The sequence below is a fragment of the Mesocricetus auratus genome, unplaced genomic scaffold, assembly GCF_017639785.1.
Source record: "Mesocricetus auratus isolate SY011 unplaced genomic scaffold, BCM_Maur_2.0 Super-Scaffold_100014, whole genome shotgun sequence".
NCBI classification, from domain to species: Eukaryota; Metazoa; Chordata; class Mammalia; order Rodentia; family Cricetidae; genus Mesocricetus; species Mesocricetus auratus.
The window spans coordinates 24,344,811-24,365,288 of record NW_024429197.1 but is presented as its reverse complement, the minus strand read 5'-3'; the positions used below and the strand labels follow the sequence as shown (position 1 = coordinate 24,365,288).

Here is a 20,478-nt window from a genome sequence, read left to right as displayed (position 1 = left end):
CAGTCTCTAAATATAACTGTTCTTATTTTTGTGGGCAACAGAGGATACTCCGAGAAGTTCGACAACCTGTCTAAGACATTGAGCAGATAGCAGAGCTAGAACTCAAACCTATGTGTCCCACAAACTTAGAAGTCCCACAGTCTTCCACCATGTGAAGGCCACAAAGAAATGTTTGTACCCATTTGTCATGGACCCTTCTTAAGTGTCTCCTCAAGGAAAGGACAGCATCCTAGCACTAGTCTGTCCTAAGCCCAACATCTAAGCCCCCTCAACTTTTGGCTTCACACATAGTTGACTGTCATCCAAAATTCTGATTTTCTCACACCCTACTACTCCCTCCCAGTCCCCAGACTGGTTTTTGGTGATTGCTTCTTCTACCTGGAATGCCTGACCTCCTGTTCATGCACTTAGTAATTCATTAATTTATCTTTCCATGCATTCAGTAGACATGAGCTGAGAGTCTCCCATATACTGGGTATGTACTAGACACTGGGAATACATTGATGGGCACAAAAAGGGTTCTTCTCTGTGCATGCAGCCTAGTGTGTGTGTGGGGTAGACATTCATAGAGCAGTGGCCGTAATAGATGAGAATCTACAACAACAGAGATTTTTTTTTTAACAACAGAGATTAAGAGTAGCCCATTACCTACAAGGCATGCGACTTCTTGCCAGGGGAAGACCTAGCTGACAGAGTATAACAACAGTGAGAGATTTGCTGGAAACCACATCTCCTACCCAACTTCCACCGGAGACCACTGACCTTGACTTTGTGCAGAAAATCTTTCAGGCAAGCCGAAATATTGCCTCATTTTCCTGGAAGATTCAGACTAAGTCAGGTCTCCATTGTATTCTATCTGTCTGTCTGTCTGTCTATAAGCCAGAGGCCAGCATCAAGCGTCATCCTTAATCGTTCTCATCTTCTTTTCTGAGACAGTGGCCCTTCACTGAGCCTGGCACTCATTCTGGCCAGGCTGGATCTAGGGATCCTCCTGTTTCTGTAACCATGAGGTTGTGTCTGGCTTTCTAATGCTTGTGGTGGGGATCCGAACGCAAGTCCTCACGCTTCCAAGGCAAGCACTTTGCCTGCTGAGCCACCGCCCAGCTTATCCTCTTGATTTTTCTCTCCAGAGCATTTCATTTCCATTTGGTCACCTGTTTAAAACCAATCATTCCTGTAAACCCCTTGAGGATAACAAATACGTTGCCTCAGTTTCCTGGTTTATGCCCAGTATTATGCAGTGCCTGGCATGCACTCGATGTTCAGCAGGTGTCTGATGAATATATCTGTCCTGATGTGGCTCAAGTTTTGGACTCAAGTGCGGGAATTTACATTTATCAAGTTTCATGTTATTAGATCATTCCAGTTTATTAGTATTTTAACCATTTCTATTTTTTACTAAGTACTCATTGTTTACTATGATCATATCCAGATATTGACATAAAAAACTGGAACATCCTTAGACTATGAAGAGTGTATAGTCTAGTTTGGAAGGCATACAAAACCAACAGTAATTAGGGCTTGAGAGATGGTTCTGTGGTTAAGAATGCTTACTGTTCTTCCAGAGGCCACAGGATCAGCTCCCAGTCTTACAATTGCTTGAAACTCCAGTTCCAGGGAACCTGATGCCATCTGATCTCCACTATCATCTGCATATGTGTAATATATACAAACCCATGCAGGCACACAATCATACCACAAAAGTAAGTATGTCTTTAAAGGAAAAGGATAGAAGTCTGGAAAGATGGCTCAGCAGTTAAGAGCACTGACTGTTCCAGAGAAACTCCCAGCACCTGCACCAGGCCCTCAAAACTATCTGTGACTACAGTTCTAGAGACCCCAACGTCCTGTTCTGGCCTTAATGGGCAATGCATGCACAGAGATCCATGCATGCAAAATACCCATACACATAAAAGAAAAGTATAATCACAAAAAAGAAAGAGAAATTGTAGTGCAGCTGTATCCCAGAGAACAAAACTCTTTGATCTATCTGGGCAGCGACACTTGGATTTAGTTTGATTGTAACGGGACAAGAGACAGGAAAGACCTGAATGTGTCAGTGTAAGCAAGTGTCCAATCACAAGAGAGTTGAGACAAGGGGCAAGGAGTTTTATCAGCACATGAAGATCAGAAATACACACACACACACTCTTTCTTCCTATTCTATTTCCCCGCCTCCAGTCTGTTTGGTAGAAAATATGGTAGCTTATGGTCACACGAGGCCATTTCTCAGGATAGTCATCAGTTAATATCAATCTGTGAGTCTGCTCTGGTCATTACTAGCACCACGCTTTCCAATGAAGCCCTGTCAGCGCTGGCCATTTGCCCCCAGAAGTCACAACTGTATCCTGCCAAACAGGTCTCTAAACAACTTGACCTAAGGAATGGTGATCTGAGTCCTTCACCTTCTCCTCACAATGTGTGCCTCACACCAATGCCTGCCTGACTTACTTTCTCTCTCACTCTTTTTGTGTGTGTGTGTGTGTGTGTGTGTGTGTGTGTGTGTGTGTGTGTGTGTGTGTTGTTGTTGTTGTTTTCCAAGACAGGTTTCTCGGGGGCTGGAGAGATGGTTCAGTGGGTAAGAGCATTGACTGGCTGCTCTTCCAGAGGTCCTGAGTTCAATTCCCACAACCATCTGTAATGAGATCTGGTGCCCTCTTCTGGTATGAAAACAAAGCACTCATATACATAAAATAAACAAATAAATAAATATTTTTAAAAAGGACAGGTTTCTCTATGTAGCTGTAGTTGTCTTGGAACTCAATGTGTAGCCCAGGCTAGCCTTGAACTCAGAAACTTTAGCCTGCTTCTGCCTCCCGAGTGCTAGAATCAAAGGCATGCACCATCATGCCTGGCTTTATGCCTGACTTTCACGGGATCTGTTCTCTCTGAATGGAAAGGCAGGGAGGAGGAGATGAGCAGATCTCTTAAATCTTCTGCTCTTGGTGAAGCCCCCGGCTCCCTGTAGTACCAGCCCCACTAGGCTAGTCACGGTTCTCTGCTCGATTTTCTTTCTTTTCCTCTTTTGCAAATGTTCCTCCCTCTGAGTGGAACACCCTTCCTCTGGCTTCCAGTCCAGCTGGTGCCCATGCCCTCCATCCTGTGGAAAGTGGTTCACAGATGCCTATGTTGCCAGAGGTGCTGGAGATCAAACTCTGTGCAAGCTCACCTTGGAGCTACACTCCCTGCCTTTGGGCTTTTCCAGATAGTCTTCCTATGTTGTAGTTCAGGCTAGCTTTGAACTAGTTATGTCATCAGGGGCGGCTTCCCAAAGTCTCCCATGTCCAGCGGCCTCCACTTCTGAGGCTCCATTGTACCCTGCACTCACTTTGAGAATGGTGCTAAGCCTCTCTTCATTTTACTATACATGTTTCCGTATCCATTTCCCTTTCTTGCCTTTAATTGGCCATCGTATATTCAGGGCCTATCATAGCGCTTGTCGTATACTAAGCTTTAAATAGTTATTTGTTGATTAAATTCATGACTAAATAAATAAATGACTGAATGAACACACTTCTCATTGTTTTCAAAACACAACAGGCTTATTGATGACTGTGCCTTTCTCTGCATGTCATTCCAAACCCAACTGTCTCTTCATTTCTCCCCACACTGCCAACAGATCTGCCCTTCACTTCCTTGCTCTCCATGGTAGAAGGTGCCTCTGCCCGTTGCTTCATATGAGAAACCTGAGACTTTTTCCTAGTTCCTTTGCAGATATCGTCATTGTTCATTGTTCACCACATACCTGTGCTGACCCAGGTACCTAAAACAAGAGGACGTGGCCCCCAGACTTCAGAGTTCACTTTCTAATTAGGATGAAGTTGTTAAATGAATGGCATTTAAGCAAAAGGGTGTGTGTGTGCTAGCCAATGTGTAGAGGTTAGAGGTCAGGTGTCCCTCTCAATGACTCGTCATCTTGCTTTATTTGTTCTTTTGTTTTTCCATCCTGTATTTTGACAGGATCTGTCATTGCACTTGGTTAGACTGGCTCATCTGTCCATCTGTCCACGAGCTCCAGGGATTTGCTCTTTTGCTGTTTTTGCCTTTCTAGAACTAGGGTTACAAGCACACACCACCAGTGCTGGGATTACAAGCACACACCACCATGACTGGCTTTTGTGTGGGAGCTAAGGATTGAACTCAGGTCATCCCACTTTTGCAGCAAGTCCTTCACCACCTGAAAAACATCTCCCTGACCCCAGGGCTAAGGCAGGCTCTCTCTCTTCTCTGAGAGAATCCAGGAATGCTACTTGATCCCTGATACCCATGAGAGATTGCACCCACTAGGAACTGGTAAAGAGGAAAGAGTGTGGGCATGGGCATTAGGAGGAGGTGGGCTTAAATCTAAAGTTGTCCGTATCCTGACACATTTTATTAAATACTCCTTTCTGACAAAAATATATAAAATGCTCAAGTATAACACATGAGTGCATTTTCCACACTTGGTGTTCTGCAGGGCTTAATGACTCTGTAGGGAACAAGAGAGATGGAGCTGTCTCTCTACACCCTCAGGAGACTGGCTCTAACATCCCCTGGAGACACCCAAATCTGCAGCTGCTTACGTCCCTCATGCAAAATGATGCTGTGTTTGCATATAACCAGTGTCCTCCCTGCTGCATATTTTAAAGTGTCTCTAGATTACTTACAACAACAATGTAAATGCTATGCATACAGCTGTGACACGGTATTGTTTAGTGGGCAGTAGCAGGATAAATTTCTGTCCTTGTTCAGAATAGATGCGAGGTTCTTTGTATTTTGCACCTGACCTGCTGATCTGGAGGGATGACTGCTGCCCTGTCCTTAAAGAGTGCACCTAAGGGGAAGAGTCAGATCCTGAACAAACAAATGACGGATGCTACAATCTGCCACACATACCTTAAAGATAAATGATAAGAAACAGGAAGACAGGTGAAATTCATTATCGACTGGGATGAGTCTCCTAGGTACCAGCCTTTAAGCTCAGGTCAGAAGGATCGGTATGAACCAGCTATGGGAGGTGAGGAAGCATAAACCGGGCAGGAGAGACGAGGGTCGGGGGAGACAGGGAGCAGATCTTTGCTGGATTAAGGATTATGGGTTTGACTCTGGGGGTCATGCATCTTAAAGATTCTTGGGCTGACAGGGTGGAGAGGCTGGGGAGGGAGGTGGTAAGGACAGAGGAGAGGAAGCAAACAGAACACTACAGCAGTGATGAGCAACTTAAGAGGACAGCCTCCTTTAGGGAGGTGCCTTTTTTTTTTTCTTTTAAGATAGTCTCACTATATAGTCTCTGATTGATCTGGAACTCCCTATATAGACTAGGCTGGCCATAACCCTGTGGAAAATCTCCTGAGTGCTGGAATTAGAGGCCTATTCCATGGTTCCCACCATTTTCTTTATTTTGAGACTGGGTTTCATGTAGTAGTCCAAGGCATCCTCAAACTCACTATGTAGCTGAGGATGACCTTGGAATCGATTCCTACATCTCTCTCCCAAGTGTTGGGCTTCCAGGTACACACCACACCTAGTCCAAGCATCACTTTGAACTGGCTAAAGTCAGTATGCACTGTCAGTTTAAGTGGTGGTGGTAAACAGGTGTCAGACACTTTAAGAAGAACTCTTGGATAGGGTCCCAGTGGGACTGGGGATATGAGAGAAAAAAAGCAGGAGGTTAAGGTGATAAATTCACTCATCACTTTGAACTGCATTTTCTTTTTCCTTTCTTTCTTTTTTCTTTTCCTTTTTTGTTTTTGCTTTTGAGATAGGACCTTTCTACGTAGCCCTGCTTGTTTTGGAGCTTGCTATCTAGACCAGGCTGGCCTCGAACTCACGGAGATCTGCCTCCCAGCAACAACAGACACTCAAGAAATGGTGGCTTCCTTCCCCTTCTTTCTTTCCTTGTGTTTTACTCTGTCTTCCTTTTCCTCAGGGGCTCCACAAGCCCTTCTTCCTTCTCACTATCCATATGCCTAGCACATGGCTGACACAAAAATGGCACACATTTTTAATCCCAGCACTTGGGAGGCAGAGGCAGCTGGATCTCTGAGTTTACATAGTGAGTTCCAGGACAGCCAAGGTTACATAGAGAAACCCTGTCTACAAATAAATGGATAGATAGATAGATAGATAGATAGATAGATAGATAGATAGATAGATAAAAATCAATCAATAAATAACAAAGATTGAGGAGAGCACATTTCTTCAAAGCCATGGAATATATCAAGGAATTCTGGGACAGGATTAATTCACCATGTGTCCTCTGCTTGATTTACCAACACCCCTTGACGCAGCTACTATGCAACAAGTTTTTTTGACTCTGAGCATGTCCTGAGTCTCTGGCAGAATGAGGGCCCAGCTTCTTTAGGAGAAGCTGTATCTGTATCTTAGCATTCCCCACAGGGTGACAAAATCATCTCTCTTTGGCTGATCCACCTCAACAGACAATAAGTCCTTTGACACAGGAACTATTTTTAGTCTTAGGAATTTCCAGGACTTAACTTGGTCTAGGTAAGTTATTGTCTCACATATGCTATATCTCCACTAAGGTGCTAAGATTCCATGTTTCTTTTTGTTGTTCTTTTTAGTTTGGTTTAATGAGTCAGGGTTTCTCTGTGTAACAGAGCCAGCTGTCTGGAGCTCCCTTTGTAGATCTGTGTGCCTCTGCCTCCAGAGTCCTGGGATTAAAGGCATGCCCCACCGTCACCCAGCAAGAGTCTATGATTTTAAGTAAAAAATTTATACAAGTGACTGTGGGGGTCCATAGACGTTGCTCGGTTTCATCTTGACTTAAGATTGGAGAGTTATAGACTATTGTTGCTCCTTCAAGGTTAAACCACAGGATGTTTGGCCTAAGGTGTTGCTAATGGATGTCTTAACTATACAACAGGGATATTTGGTTTAGGGTGTGATTACTTGATGCTTTGGGTCTAAGAAGGTAATTACCTTTGTTTGTTCCTTGTAACATGATAAGTCTTTTTTTTAAGATTTATTTATTTATTATGTGTACAGCATTCTGCCTCCCTGTACATCTGCACACCAGAAGAGGGTGTCAGATCTCATTATAGATGGTTATGAGCCACCATGTGATTGTTGGGACTTGAACTCAGAACCTCTAGAAGAACAATCAGTACTCTTAACCTCTGAGTCATCTCTCCTGGCAGGTAAGGAAGTCTTCTGCCTTCCCCTGTTTAAGGGCATGGAGCAATAAACTTGGGGCTGATCACAGTATTCATCTCTTGTCTCTTTTCTATTTCTTTCCTCAATCCACACTCCTCCTTTTAAACACACACTAGATGAGTTTGCTGGGCCGGACAAGTGATAAGCAAACAGCACCCATGGCCCATTTTTATGTCTTCGTAAGGTAGGGGGCAATTGGTTAAAGATCACATCCAAGGAAGACTGAGCTGGAGGTCCCAGCATCTCATCTTCAGATTAACACTGACCAGAGAGAGGTCAGAGGTAACTGATGAAACCAACTTGATATGACAGATCCCAGCACAAGAACAATGCTTAAGGAAACTGCCCACAATTTATGCTTTTAACATTGTTCCACAGAACAATATAACAATATAACACCCTTGGTGTGCTAAATGCCAAAGGAGGAAGTTTCCATAGGCTGTATCTGTTTCCCTAGCCAACTGAACATCTGCAGGTGGGTGAACCCTGAGACCTCCAAGAGGGCATTCTCTGATACTGTGTGTGTGTTATGGATCTTTCTTCACACTCTTAACCTACATATAGAGAACAAACAAAAGGGAAATGTCTTGAATTAAATAATAGTTCTGAAAGGCCATGACCAGGAACATTGTGTGTGTGTGTGTGTGTGTGTGTGTGTGTGTATGTGTATGCATGTATGTGTGTGTATGTGTGTACATGTTCATGTGTATGTGAAAGCACATGTGAACATGTGGAGGTCAGAGGTTGACACTAAGTATTCTCCTCAATCACTGTTCACCTTATTTTTTGAGACAGGGTTTCTCACTGAATCTGGAGCTATAATTTGGCTAGACTGTTTAGATAGCAAGTACTAGGGATCTGTCTGTCTCTGCCTTCTCAATGCTGGGGGTATAGACACACACCACTGGACCTGAACTTTTTTTTGTTTTTCTTGGAGACAGTGTTTCTCTGTGTAGCCCTGGCTGTCCTGGAATTAACACGCTCTGTAGACCAGGCTGGCCTTGAACTCAGAGATCCTCCTGTCTCAGCTTCCCAAGTGCTGCGACTAAAGGTGTACCCCACCACATCTACCTTTGAATCTGGTTTTTTATGTGGGTGCTGGGATTGGAACTCAGGTCCTCACTTTATGTTCTTAGCCATTTCTTTACTTTTCAGTTGTTCTTTAAGAGTCCATAGTGTTCTAGGGTTGGAGAGAGAGATGGCTAGCTCATCACTTAAGAGTACTTTCTGCTCTTGCAGAGAATCCGGGTTCAGTTCCCAGCACCCACAAGGTGGCTCACAACTGTCTGTAGCCCTAATTCCAGGGTACTCAATGTTCTCCTTTTTCTGGTCTCCTTGGGCACTGCATGTACACTATGCACTCATACGATGTGGTGGTTTGAAAGAAAATGGCTCCCAAAGGGATTGGCACTAATGGGGGAAGTGTGGCTTTGCTGGAGTGGGTGTGGTTTTGTTAGAGGAAGTGTGTCACTGTGTGTGTGTTCAAGCTTTGCTCAGTGTGACACTCAGACCCCTTTCTGTTGCCTCCACATCAGGATGTAGGACACTCAGCTACTTCTCCAGCACCATGTCTGCCTGCATGCTGCCATGGTGGACCATGATGATAGTGGACTGAAAATGTAAGCCAGCACAATGAAATGTTTTTCCTTTATAAGAGTTACCATGGCCATGGTGTCTCTTCACACCCTAAGACATCCACATAAAATAAAATAAATACAATCTTTAAAATAAAAACAACAAAAAGAATTGGTTGGTGTACAACTTTAATCCCAGCACCAGGAAGGCAAAGAGGCAGGTGAATCTCTGTGAGCTTGAGGCCAGATTGGTCTACATGAAGAGTTCCAGGCCAACCAGGGTTACATAGTGACACCCGTTTCAGAAAAACAGAAGGAAGGAGTCTGTGTTCTAGCCATGGATACAAGTCACCACTTTCATTTCTCACTCACTCTTTTTCAAAAGATTTATTTCAGTATTTTTACTTCTGTGTCTGTGGAGGTATATATCCACGAGAGCAGCGCTTACGGAAGTCAGAGGCCTTGGATCTCCTGCAGCTGGAGTTATAGGCAGATGTAAGCCACCCAATGTGGGTGCTGGGAACCAAACTGAGGTCTGTGCAAGGGCAGTGAACTCTTAACTGCTGAGCTATCTCTCTAGCAGCCTGCTTCACCCCTATAGCATGCCAATGTAATAAACTGCTTACAACCTGGCCTTATGTTCTTGTACCTCAGACAGCTCTCAGCACTTAGCCTGCAACCGTATCATTCCAGAACCACCCAATGACTGCATTGGATTTCTATCGATCCGAGCAAGTGCCATAGCCCTGACAGCATCATTTCCATCTCCTATCCCCAGCAGTATCGAGTCAGAGTTCTGGATTCCCTTAGTGGCCTTGGAGTGGCCTGGTTTAGCTAGTCTGAGATTGTCTTCAAACACTGAAGCAAAATGGGAAGGGTGTAGACCATGGGCTCCATCCCTGTTGCTGGGTCCTACAACCCGAACTCTGCTCCAACCTCCTTCACTCGCCTTTCAGGATTTATTTTCACCTTCAAAGCAGCTCTCTGCCAACTAGGTCTCTTCTTTGCGTTTATTGTGATTGGCCCATCTCTGAGGACTCCCTCATGAGCACCCAGGCCCTTGTCCTTCATTTCCTGACTTTAAGACTCACTCTCCTTGCTGGACATGCAGTCCTTGCGACTGGGCCGTGTTTTACTGTGGCTGGTAAAGGGCGGAGTTCAAAGCTTCCACTGCCACTCTTCAACCTGGGTCCTGAATGCTGCTTCCCCTTGAACACAGGGGTCTGCCTTTTTATTACATTAGTCAATTTATCTTCAGTAAGTCATGCTCTTCTAACACAGTTGCCGTCCCTCTATGACTTCTTTTTGTTTTTTCAAGACAGGGTTTCTCTGCATTGCTTTGGAGCCTGTCCTGGAACTCACTCTGTAGACCAGGATGGCCTGGAACTCACAGAGATTCACCTGCCTCTGCCTCCCCAGTGCTGGGATCAAAGGCATGCGCCACAAAATGCCCAGCTCTTTCCATGACTTTTTTTAAGTGTATGTATGTATGTGTGTGAATGTGTGTGTGTGCGCATGTGCATGTGTGCGCACATATTGACAAGCATCTTCCTCATGGCTCTTCACTTCACTTACCCAGGCAGGGTCTCTCACTCGAACCCACACTGAACTGGACTGAACTAGCCAGCTTGTTCTAGGGAGCCTGTCTTTGCCTCCTGAGCATTGGGATTATAGCTGGGCGACCATGCCCAGCATTTGTGTGGGTGTTTGGCCTTCACATTTGCGAGCTAAGCATTTTACCCACTAAGCTATCTCCGAAGCCCTGGCCACTTACTGAGAGCCTTCCCTGTGCTAGCTACTGGGCTTGGTGGTGAGAATATGGCACTAAACAAGACAAACAGGGTCCTGCACTCAGAGGACTCCCAGACTGGAGCGGGAGTCAGACACTACCCAAATGTAATTACCCAATCTGTTGCTTGGCTATAGTCAGGACTAAGTGATTCAAGGACAAATACAAGATGCCAGGCAGCTGCACACTGAGCCCCGAAAACCTCTGCTGTGTGAAATCATGAAGGGTGGCCTCATATAGTAGTCCTTTCCTCCTCTTCCGAGAGGCCCTTTCTACTTTCTAAAGAGAAACTTCCAGAGCTAAGCCCAATGCCTCAGTCTGAGGAGGGGGGAAGGATAGCACCGACAACACAGGGATAGATACAAACATGCCAGGGAAGATGTATGCATGTATGTATGGGCACACACATGTGCATGCATGCCTGCATCTGTACATGTGTGCATCTGCGCACACGCACACAGACACACACACATGCACACAGAGTGCAGAGAGTGACCCATGAAACAGGCCCTGGGGGAAGAAGAGGGAGAAAAAAATGAAATCCAAACAGTCTTTTTCACCCCGAAAACATATAATTTTGTGTAAATTTTTACTTTAAACATCTCTCTTTTCCTGAGCTGTGATATGGGTCCTGTCAAAGCCAGGGCCAATTACTGCCATTAGGTTCCCATCATGTCACGCTTCTCCCCCCTCCGCAAGGCCCTCGGTGCACAGGCCTATAATCTGCACTCACTTTCACTCCATCACTTTCAGAAGGAACAAAATTGTTTTGTGTGTTTTTTTTAAAAGGGCCTTTATTTGGCCCCTGTCAACTCTGAAAAGAAGAGAGAGAAAAAGAGAGGGGGAGAGAGAAAAGAGGAGAAAGAAAGATTGTTTAAGTGTTTAACCGTGAGACTGCCAATAGTAAGGTCAGCCCAGCTCACCACGGGCCCCAAGCTTGGGGACACTAAATCTTTGGCCTTGCCACTTGCCCCCCTCTGTGAGGGATGCTGTTTGCCCTCAGAGGATGTCTTCTCACAGATCAGATGACTCTCTCTGGAGATATCATCAAAGATCAGTCTGGTTATGAACTGCCAAACTAGCTACTCAGAATGTCTTACACCTAAAAGTGGTCCCCATAAGGCGCAAGCTGTGATGGAGCAGTGGACCAGACAGGACCCTCAGGAGCACCGAACATTCCGTCAGTAGAGGCCAAATGATGGTGGCCTGATGAGACAGTGCTGGTTGGTTTATTTGGCTTGGTTCTTCTCTTGACAAGGCTGGGCTTCTGCCTCCTCAGGTCACCTGTCTGCCCCGTGAGAAGCTCCCTGCTGGGAGAAACTTCTATCCTTTCTTCCCAGTGCTGAAAGCTGAGAGTCCTCGCCCCAGTTGAGAGGGATGGTCTCCCTGGGCTGCTGTCACACCTTCCTGAAGTCTGCAGACACTTATCACACCCCAGCTCTGCCAGGCAGGCGCAGCATGCCTCTCCACTCCCGCCGCCTCGGTCGACACTTAGCCAAGCTAAACAGATTTAGCCTCTTTAATCTTTCCTCATTAGCTGGCAATCTGGAAAGGAAACAAATGCTCACCCCATACAGGTTCAAGCTGTTGCTTTAACCTTGTAAAAGCATGGAGGGTGCTGGAGTTGAGCAGCATCATTACCATGCGGGGGCCACTCTGCTCAGCCCGCCCCTTCAGGGCCTTCCCCACACTTTCTGAAACTACCCTATTGTGTCAAGTCTCTTCTAAGTCCCATGAGTTCTACATCCAAATTTTGTGCATGTAGTCTCCACAGCAAGGCAGCTTCCAAGACCTTGAATGGTTCTCTTCAACGAGCAGGGGGATTTCCCTCCACCCCAAATGTGTTGTTTGTTCCAACCCGCCTCTCCCTTCATAATTAGGAGCTCAGCCTGGGACTTCTTTGAGATCTTGTATTATTTCGCCACCACACCTATCCATCAGCTTCTTCAGCTACATGTCATTTTCTCTCTTCCAAAAGAAGGCATGGTTAATTGTCCATCAGGAGGGTGCCCCTCTCCCTGAATGGATTCTCTGCTATTGACTTTTCCTTTCTATGCAGTTTTCATTTACATACCTACACCATGGGCAAATCCTGAACCTGTTTTAACAACAGCCACTTGTGGCACGCCCATTATAACACATCTGTTTCTCTGTTTTCAATTTGATCACTCAGTGTAATTCTGTTTGGTGTGGTTTGGCCCTTAGGCATGCCTACACACACACACACACACACACACACACACACACACACAGCGTTTACAATTTTAGTTTTCTTCCCAAGAGGATAGACTTTCCCCCCTTCATTGTATGTAGTTTCTAAACTGACAGGATGAAGATTCTTAGGACTCTGAAGCCGTCTTTTAGAAGACAAGAATCATATCCATTCACTTCTCCAGCCTCTTCATGGTCCCTTTTACTTTCTATGATTTTCCAGACACAATTATAAGTGGCTCCATCAACACCCCGCTTAGCATGTTCCCAGAACGCTAGCCTTAATACCTCATGATGGATGTCATCCCGGCTTGCTGATTTGTGAAACCTTTACATTTTCTGAGCATTCTCCTACCTGCTTCCTATCAGTAACGATTTTTTGCACAGTCTGCATTTACTTCCTAATTATCCAAATTCCTTTTTGTCATTTTTCTTCTTAAAGACTGATCTAAAAAATGAGCTCGTATCTCGGCCCTATAGGAGGTAAGACGAATCTTCCACAGCTCTTCATTTATTAGTGGTCTCTGTGCCCACTAGTCTTCCCTACCTCACCCTCAATCTCTCACTCCCTTTAACCCTTCCTCAGTTCAACTTCCTTTCAGCTCACAGGCCCCAAGATGTAGTCTTTTCCTGAGACTAATCCTTTATGTTGCAGAAACTAGAGGGTCCTCTCCCGGAGCTAGCCCAGCAGGCCAGGCCTTTTCTTCTATCCTCCATCTGAACTGCCCACAGCTCTCTCACAGCCCATCCTCTCTTCCTCTTTTCTCCAGGCCCGAGACAGACTGGCATCTTTGAAACAGAAAAAAGCTGAAGCCTGCTGCCCGTTGCCCTGACCTTAACCATAACATTGTCTCTGTCCCTGATCCCCAAAGATGTTTTCCACGCTGTTCGGGCCTACTGGCCTCCATGCTGGGAGTATTAAAGAAGTGTCCTCCATCTCAACGTCTGAATGCCATAACCAGCTCTGGCATTTACTCTAGAAACTTCACTTTCCTCACTTTCTCTGAGTCTGTCTCTTTCTTATTTTGTCCATTCATTTGGCACGTGTTAAGCCCCAAGTGGCACTCACAACACTGGGGACAAATAGCAAGATACTTTCAGAGTACTCAAGCCTAGTGAGGAGAGATCTTAATTATACAAAGTCTCTCAACTCAGTGTATCAGTGCAAATCATGCTGCTATATCAAGGAAGTATTGTACTAGGAGGAAGGGTCCCTGAAGCTGTAAATCAAGGAGATGGAAGTGGGTTAGGGTTATGTGAGATATGTGTTAAGACCCTGAAAAGGAAAGCTGGGCCATCTGATGACCCAAAGGAGCAGCACCTGGCTGAGCACAGCCCAGGAAGGGGAGAGCCCCAAGCTGAGGTTAGAGCAGTGTCCTTATGTGACCATGGAACCAAGACTCCAGAGCAGGTTTGACAAGGAAGGACATGCTCTATAGTGCCCTGGAGCGGCCAGTCAAGGGAGAAACTATTCCCTTTATTTCCATGTCTCTGTCCTATTCACACACATACGTGCATGCCATTTTCTCTCTGTTTCTCTGTCTCTCTGTCTGTCTCTGTCTCTGTCTCTCTCTCTCTCACACACACACTCTCTCTCTCTCTCTCTCTCACACACACACACACACACACACCTCACCTTCAGGAAGCCATTACTCGATTTATTTCCTCTTTTGCCTGAGTGACCTGATATTATCATCCATGAATGGGACTGACTGTCTTAGCTAAAGATGACGCAGCTTCTCGAAAGAGTGCTTCTCTGGGGGACAGGTAGGCATGGGAAGGGTGAGAGACAGACAGTTTGGAAAAGGCTCTTAGGTGTGGCATCCAGGGAAAGCTCCACTTGGCATCAATTCCTTGAGTCTGTTTCTCCCACCATACATGAGAGAAATTCTTGCCATCACTCCTCCTACAGCAAACGAATGATGAAAAATAGGTCTTTCAGCCTCTTTTACCACTGGGGACCCAGGAAGAGGTAAAGGCTTTGTGGTTGCTGCGTGAGGTAGGAACAGACCAGGGAGCATGAAGAAGTCCTGTTCTGGACCCAGGGAAGATGGGAAGGCCACGAGATGTGATCCTGGGACCACCTTGGCCTTTGATTCTGATTTCCAGCTATGCTATACTTTTATTCCATGCTGCTGATGGAACTCTTGGGAAGGGCCTTTAGGGCCCATCCACGCCAAGTTTCACCAAGAAGGGCGCCTCCTCCATATCTGCGGCCATGTTCTGATGCGCCCAGCCCAAGAGCAGACTTTTAGAGGAGAGGGTGAGAAAAAAGGGAGGCAGCTATTAGAGGGAGGGTAGAAGGTTCTCACCTCTCTGTGCTGAAGTCATGGCCACCTGCTGACCCCACCCCCCACCCTGTCAACTCACCCATCTTCCCTGTGGTGAGCATGCTGAGTGTGCATGTGCAGACTCAATGACTTCCCAGATGGGACCTGAGCCAAGAACACCAAGGGTTTCTTGGACTGTCTACTAGGAGAGGGTCCTCTGCCCAGCCTAAGGAACAATTCCACACCGCCCCCAGCCCTGCCTAAGGAAAGAAAGGTCACTCCCTCCCCCTCTTCTCCACAGCAGCTTTTCAAAGGTTAAATTCAACCAGCCTGCCCCACCCCCCACGCCCACCCCCAACAAGAGAGGAAAAGTTAATTGAAAATGCTGTTTAATTTTTCAGCTCCAGTGGATCCTACCCCAGCACAGATGGCTCCCCCAGGACTGTCTGTCCCTAGTCCATCTCTACCACTCCACCCCCCACCGGGCATGGGGGGCTGAGGCACAGTCAGCAGTGGCTCAAAGGGAGAGAGAAGAAGAAAAAAAAAGAAGGGGGAATAGGTGGGGGGGGGCACCTCCACACAAAAGAGCATTCTGAGCTCTTGGTTCCCTGGCCCGGAGAACAATGCTCCGACTTGATCCTTTCATAAAGAGAGTTTCTGGTGTCAGGAGACAGCCGCCCAGCGCCCAAGCCGCCCACCCTGGCCACTTCACTGCCCACCACCGACGGCTGGGCTGGCTGGCTTCATTCCGTACCCCCCTCTGCGTCCAGCTGGAAGTGAGTGCGGTACCAGCCCCCACCCCGCTCCAAGCATGCTTGCTACTTGTTGCCCCCTAAAGGCTCTGACAGGGCCCCAGAGAGGCCAGCGCTGAGATGAAAGGCTAGGACTCTAACTGGATTACCCTGACCAGCCCCAGGACTAAAGGGGCCAAGAAGCCCTAATTAAAGCCATCCCCTCCCCCCCACCCCAAACATGGCAGCATTCTCCTTTCATCCCAGGTTCTCCACTTTGTTCAAATTTCCGCTACTGATGGGTTACTGGGCTCTGGAGAGGTGGGGTAAGTGGAGAGACATACCAATCCCCTCCTGTAGCTTAGAGCCCCGGCTGTCAACTTGCCTGGACTTTATTGTCCCCTCCGTTGTAGCCAAATGGGTGAACTGAGGAGGAAGATGACAAGGAGGCAAGAGGGAAGGATAGGGATGTGGTTTGAGTGTTAGAGGACATCAGCACGGAGTCCCCATGCCCGCTTCCACTGAGAAGAGCACCATGACTCCTCCCAGGAGGGCTGTGGTGGCTTGGACATTCCTGACCTCCCCGCCTCACCCCATCTCTTCTCAACTCACATCACCTCCTCCCTCTTATCCAGAAACAGCTACTTGCATTTGGCTAGGGGGTGGGGTAGGATGTTGGACTGTGGTTGGATCTGGATCTGTATTAACTGCTGTTTTCATAGGGCAGGTATGTTTTGCCTTGATTTTACAGATGAAACTGAATTGGAAAGTTTCTGAAGAACTCTGCGTTCTACAAGTTTCTACACTGGACAAGTCAAAGGAAAATGGTGGAACAGCCCAGGTGTGCTGAGTCCACCCTCAAGTGTCCATCTCACAGATGTCAAACAAATCTCATCGGAACCAGGAACCCTTGCTGCATGACTCTAGGCCTGATTTGCATGAAGAGGGAAACAGTTCTCTTTCCTGGGGTCATCCAGCCTGGGGTTACACTGGGGTGGGACAATGACCCTCTGGAGTAAACAGAGGGAGCCAGCAAGATCTTCTGGGATAGTAATGGCTGATCCACACAGGACCACACCCTGGCTCTCTGTCCCATACCCTGGCTCTCTGTCCCTGGTGATGGCACAGAGGGCAGGAGGGTCTCAGTGTCCACTAGAGACTGATGCCCTTTCAGACCACATCAAAGCTGGAAAGAACTGGAAGGCTGGGTCCTAGATAATGCCAGCACACTGCAACCCTGGACTTGGATGCCTGGGTCCCTGAAAAGCAAGACTCTTTTTACACGGTTAGCCTTTTGTCAGGTCTTGTCTGTTGCCTGCAGAAGGCGAAGGAAGAAGAGTTATTGGCTTGATTTTCAAAATGAAGGGGTGAGATAGAATATCTTGGTGAGGTGTCAAGGATGGGGTGGAATGATTCTAGCCTGGGGCAGGGACCAGGGCAGGGCATGGGGGGAGGGGAGCAGAGAGGATTGGAGGGAGGTCAAGGGAGAAACGAAGAAAGAGGAAAAAAGAAAAACCCAGCAGTGCGCCGTGTCGCATTGTTCATGCTCAGCCCTTCAGTTTACTCTCTGCATTCTCCAGCCGTGGGGAGAATGTTACGCTGGCTTAAGGGACAAATCACACACAAAATAAAGACCAACACTCAGCAGTAAAGCAATTATCGCAACATTTTATGCCAGGACTGTTCCTTTTGAAGGCAGCCTGGTGCTACCCGCATGTACCTTAACCCGTTCCTAATAACCATAAAGTTACCATTATTTACGGTACAAGACATTAAATAAATAATGCAAACTCAGGCAAGCGAGCCGTCTGTGCAGAGTCAGGCAAGAAGGCTTCCCTGCTGTGGGCCAGCTCCAGGGGTTAACATTAGATGGAAGGGACTCTCAAGCAACCTGACTGGGACCTAGTGGCATCACTTTGTCCCTTTTCAGGGGAGCCTGTATGCAGCTATAGACAGGTAGGCTGGTAGGGATAGGTTGGGCTGAATGGCCTCATGAAAGGAGAATATAGTCAGGACTGATGCTGGGGTTGCCTGGGAGGGAGTTAGGGGCCTAGAGGAACTCTCCCTAGAGCTTCAGGACAAATTATGCTCCAAGTCAGGTTCAAATCCCAACGGTTACTTACAAGCTACGGAAGGTACACAAGTGACAGACTCCCTCATACAGTTCAGTGAGGCAGGATGAGGGGGAAGGTCAAGTCATGTGAGCAGGGAGTGTGAGTAGGGTGTTTGCCACTGAGTTTCTGCTCAATGGTAAGTTTTCTTTTCCTCTGAAAGGAAGTCTTAAGCCTGTATGTTAGAGTTCATAAGTGGCAATTTGGTTACATCAATCTGGAATGGTTTGGAGGATACCTCAAGGCAAAAGAGGAAACTGGAAAAGGAGGAAAGGCCAGAGGGACAAATCTACAGTATGGACAGAAGCCAACTTCTCAAGACAGAAAAGGTCACATGGCTCTCAGGCTGTGCCAAGAAAACACAGGTGCCTGGGGACTCTTGGGCCATCCAAAATCAAATATGGAAGAGGAGGCTTTCTTCCCGCTCTCTGTTAGAAGTCTGGGGGAGTTACAAAGGGACCACTCATAGTAAATGGCCACTTAGTACTTCTCTCAGCCCCTCTGTCTGGGCCCCAAGTGTTCTAGATAAGTTTCTTTGTCTCAGCCATTGGTGTCCATCTTCTTGGGTGAATGAGCCTGAGAACTAACCAAGGGCTTGGATGCTCACATTGCCCCTGCACTAGTCTCCCTTGTACCCGAAGAAAATTCTTTCTGAGGAGCTTCAGAAACATCTCCCTAGGAGCAGTAATGCCAATCATTACCAGCGAGCCTTCTGAAGGACCAGAGTCACCTGGAAGGCTGTTTAAAACAGATGGCTGGGCCTGGCTAGATGGGGGCCTTCGGGTAAGAGGGATGCTCTTGGGTAAGGAGCCTGGTGTTGAGAACACTAGCTGAGGACTTTCTGTATGCCTTCTCTCAACCTCAGACCTGGCCTTTAACGGTGAACAGAAAGGCTTGGGCAAACACGTACTCTCTCTCTCTCTCTCTCTCTCTCTCTTTCTCTCTCTCTCTCTCTCTCTCTCTCTCTCTCTCTCTTTTAGTGGTGGTGGGGTCAAGGACTATTATTTCTTTTTTCTTTTTCCCCGTTTTCTTTTTTCTAAGACTAGGATTCTCTGTGTAGCCCTGGCTGTACTGGAACTCACTCTGTAGACCAGGCTAGCCTTGAACTCAAGAGATCTGCCTGCTGCTGCCTCCTGAGTGCTGGGATTAAAGGTGTGCACCACTACCACCCAGCCAATTATTATTTCTTTTTGGCCACAAACCAGATGAAGAATAAAACCATCAACGTATTTCCAGCGTGACACTAGTCTTGAAAAGCTTCTACTACAGTGATTTGTGACTATGCAGAAACGGACATGTGGAAGCTGAGGACATGGCTCGGGGGCAAACCATTTGCCATGCACGCCCGAGGTCAGGAATTCAGATCCCCAGCACCCACATAATTGCTGGACTTGTAATACCAGCACTGGGGAAGTGAAGAAAGGGGAATCCTTGGCAACATGAATCTGGCTAGCCAAATTTGTGAGCTCTGCACTCAAGTGAGAGACCCTGTCTCAGTATATAAATGGAAAATGAGAAAGACACTTCCATTTATTTATTTATTTATTTATTTATTTATTTATTTAGTGTGTGTGTGTGTGTGTGTGTGTGTGTGTGTGTGTGTGGTTTTTTGAGACAGAGTTTCTCTGTGTAGTCCTGGCTGTCCTGGAACTGGCTCTGTAGACCAAGCTGGCCTTGAACTCAGAGATTTGCCTGAGTGCTGATTACCTCTATGCCCAGCTGAGGAATACACCTTATGTTAACTTGGCTGGCACACACACACACACACACACACACGTGCCTTTCTCCCCCTTTGATACAAGTTTTACCTTTAAAAACAAACATCATAAATTCTTTAAATGTAGCACAATGAAAATCAAAAATATAAATGCAACCTTAAAAAAACTGACAGTTTTCTAGAATGTTCTCTTGTCCAATGAAGTCAGATGAGTTGAATGTTAGGAAATGTTGTGTGGCCTGTCTGTATTACTGTCTCATGGGATTACAATTGCTTGTGTTCCCCTCGAGGGATAGGACAGTTCTCCTTCCATCTGCATTTCCTAGGGCCCGGCATAATGCCTAACACAAGGAATGCTGAACAAATATTTAATGGATGGATACTTGATCCACAAGGAAGAGAGGCTTAACATTGTGCATTGAACAGATATTTACCACAATTTATTAAATATAAAAACAAGAATACCACTCCCATGGTTCTCTTTCTCTTTTCCTTCGATTCTTTTTTCCTCTCAAATATTTTTCTTTTTTGTTTGTTTGCTGTTCAGACTGGCCTGGAACTCACAGCAATCCTGAGTGCTGGGATTGCTGCTATGAACCGCCATGCCCTATTTCCTCTCAGATATTTCCAGGCTGAAGTTCATGGGCTGGTCCTGGGGTCGTCATTGGCATAACTATAACCCATGAAGCAAACAGCATGTATCCACAATAGACTTCCCACAACAGACTTCTTCTGTAGACTTCTAGAACACCTGATCAGGTCTACCCAGATGGTTCAGTGGGTAAAGGAGGCTGCTGCCTAGCCTGATCATCAGAGTTCAATTCCCAGGACCCACACAGAGAAGGGGAGAACCACATGTACATCTAGGCACATTAGATAATAGATGATAGATAAAATTTATAATAGTGGATCTTGATGCA

The 20,478-nt window shown here is 46.5% G+C and overlaps 1 protein-coding gene across 2 annotated transcripts in view; it reads right to left on the bottom strand.

Moving 5' to 3' along the window:
• Rnf220 (ring finger protein 220) overlaps window positions 1-20,478 on the bottom strand; it is a 224,991-nt gene that overhangs the window by 122,127 nt on the left and 82,386 nt on the right. The gene's annotated exons all lie outside the window — the stretch shown is intronic.